The following is a 2730-nucleotide window of genomic DNA, read 5'->3' as shown; positions in this document are numbered from 1 at the left end:
AAAACATATTAAGTTGTGAGATAAAAAGAGATTAATCTAGTGAAGGTGTTAAATTTAGCGGTAGTAACTTGTAGATTGACATTATATTGATTGTTTCCCACCTTTAGACGTATCAGACGATTTTGAGAAATGCCACTGTCACAGTGACAGTTTTAGTTGACATACTCCTCTGATACGTCTAAAGGTGGGAAACAATCAATATAATATCAATTTATATGTTACTATCGCTAATTTTAACAACTCTACTAGTTTTATTTCTTTTTATCTCACAATTTAATATGTTTTCCATCTGTTGTGCTATGTTGCCAGTTATTAGCGTGCTCATCACTGTATATACATAATATTATGTACATACTATACACACTTATGATGATTTATGTAAATAAAAGTAAATATAGCTGAATATATCTTTATTATTTAAAAAATAAATAAATTCAATTTTTATTCTGATTCCTTTTCCTTGAAAGTTTTTAAGCGATCCCCGGCTCTCCTCAACCATCGTCCAATTTCTTGCTCCGCCACCTTCTTATCACTACATTTTTGACTTTTTATTGCAGCTTCTATAAAGAAAGAATATCAAATTATAAAACTGGATACTTTTGATAAAGAATATTTTATCACAACCATCATCAACTGAAACATTAATTAACCCATGGAAATACACCCATATAAATAAATAATACTGCTAAATGTATGGCTGCCTTGTGTGTCTCCGAAAATCAATTCATTTTTGCAACTGCTCTAAATATTTAGAAATTTAGAAGTGGGTTGTTTTTTACAATAATTTAAAAAAATCTGTTTTAAGACTGATGTCCCTCTAGTACGATTAAATGCTTTATTTTAAGCCCAATAAATTATAGTTAACTGTATAGTACATATCTTTGTTACATAATGCATTTAATTACAGTCAAATGTAGTTTAAATACAGTCAAATTTATGCAGTGCGCAAATGAAAATTCTTCGTGTCAGGAAAACAAATCCTATTAGTGTAAACCCCTTCAATGTCACATTTACTGCAAGACATGTAACCAGAATGACCTTTAGTACATGTAATGTATGCTTTAGCAGGAGCATCACAAATAAAACCTTTAATTTTAATAAAATAAGTTCTACTTTCATATTTCATACCATTATTAATTATTATTTCTATGGCATCTTCTACAAATTTTTCTAAAAATAAATTAGAATCTTTGGGTTTCTCATAACCGTGATATATACCAACTATATCAACTGGCCCCTGTTTCGGATATAAACTGCATAAAATTGGATACACTTGACTGGATGAACTTTTTGAAAGTGGAAGACCATCTATATTAATTAAAATTTCTACAGTATCAAGACACTCTTCTCCAGAATACTGAGACAGTAGTTTTTGCAAACAATTTCTCAATCCAAAATGAATATAGTGACCTGAGTTTATTGGTTGTAGAATAGTTTTCCTTGGAGTGTGTAACACGAGTTCTAGCATCTCGGGGTAATTCAGGATGATATGGTTTTAAAATATTTAACAGGTCATTAATAGCCACATGTGTAATATTATGTTTACAGCACCATTCTTATAAGCTACTGGTAAGACTTTTATGTAGTATCCTCCCTAGTATCACTAATACATTTTTCATCTTCTAATAATATATTCTCATATTCAAAACAGAGTGTGTCTGAAAGAGAGTGTGGTAATGGATGATGTTCTAAATTTTCAAAAACATCCATTGAATTATCATTAGTGTCTGTCATATCCATAGTTTTATTATCTAAACTAGTATTTCACTTTTCACTGAAATATTAAAACTAGATATTTTTTGCACATTCATTTGCTTAAATCGTTTTAATTGCTTTGTAGCATTTTTGTAATGTTTACTATTTGATGACATGTCTAAAATTTAAAATAGATACCTAAATGATGAATTAATAATTGTTAAAATTACCTTTTTATTCACCAATATGAAAAAAAATTCATATTTGAAGTACAAAAACAAGCAAAACTTATGACTCTTAAAGTTTGCCAAATGGTTTTGTTTTAAATATACTTATTTTTTATTTAATTTTATTTATCTAACTTCCTCGCCCACAAAATACATTTTTCAGTATTACTATAATAAGTTAAAAAACACTCACCTCAATAATCTTAAGATAACAGGAAACCACACTAAGCTCCAACACCAAAAATAAGTAAAAAAAATCTAAATGAAACTGTCTTGCAATGAATTATCACATCAAAACTGTACTCGAGGTGGAAGGAAAGTTCCTGTTCCTAACCAAATAAATTAGGTTAGGTTAACATAACCTGACATAATAAATATGCCTTAGCTCTTCTTTCTCATGGTACATACTTGGACGTGATAGTACGTACTTAGTACGTACTCTTCTGTACGTACTGGTATGTACCCCAGTGTACGTACTTAAAACGTACATTTTACATCATGTACGTACAGTACCAAAATTGTACGTACTCAAAACGTACTGTGCTGTTTGGGATATGACCGGTACTAGAAATTCACAATTTATGAAATCGATTTATATCTAGAAGATAAATAGACGTACCAGTTTTCGTTTTTCTAAATAGAAGTGTTCTAGAGGTATGTATTTAAAAAATCTGATTAAAAGTCACCATCTTCAAAGAACTCCAGCTAGGAAGCATTTTCGAAGTAGATGATTTAGGTTAATCCTAAATATTTTGAGCCCAGGAATCTACAGTTAAAATATTTCCAATTAATAATGAAACGCCCTATA

At 29.6% G+C, this 2730-nt stretch overlaps 1 long non-coding RNA gene across 1 annotated transcript; it reads right to left on the bottom strand.

Moving 5' to 3' along the window:
• Window positions 1–395: 395 nt before the first annotated feature.
• Window positions 396–2476, bottom strand: LOC126880523 (uncharacterized). Its single transcript, XR_007696623.1, has 2 exons — window positions 2116–2476; window positions 396–560 (listed from the first exon to the last, which is right to left on the bottom strand). It is a non-coding gene; the product is annotated as an uncharacterized LOC126880523 (long non-coding RNA).
• Between the last annotated feature and the right edge of the window lie 254 nt (window positions 2477–2730).

The sequence above is a fragment of the Diabrotica virgifera genome, chromosome 2 (assembly GCF_917563875.1).
Source record: "Diabrotica virgifera virgifera chromosome 2, PGI_DIABVI_V3a".
Classification (NCBI taxonomy): domain Eukaryota; kingdom Metazoa; phylum Arthropoda; class Insecta; order Coleoptera; family Chrysomelidae; genus Diabrotica; species Diabrotica virgifera.
The sequence above is the reverse complement of the archived record's forward strand: the minus strand, read 5'-3'. Positions and strand labels throughout refer to the sequence as shown.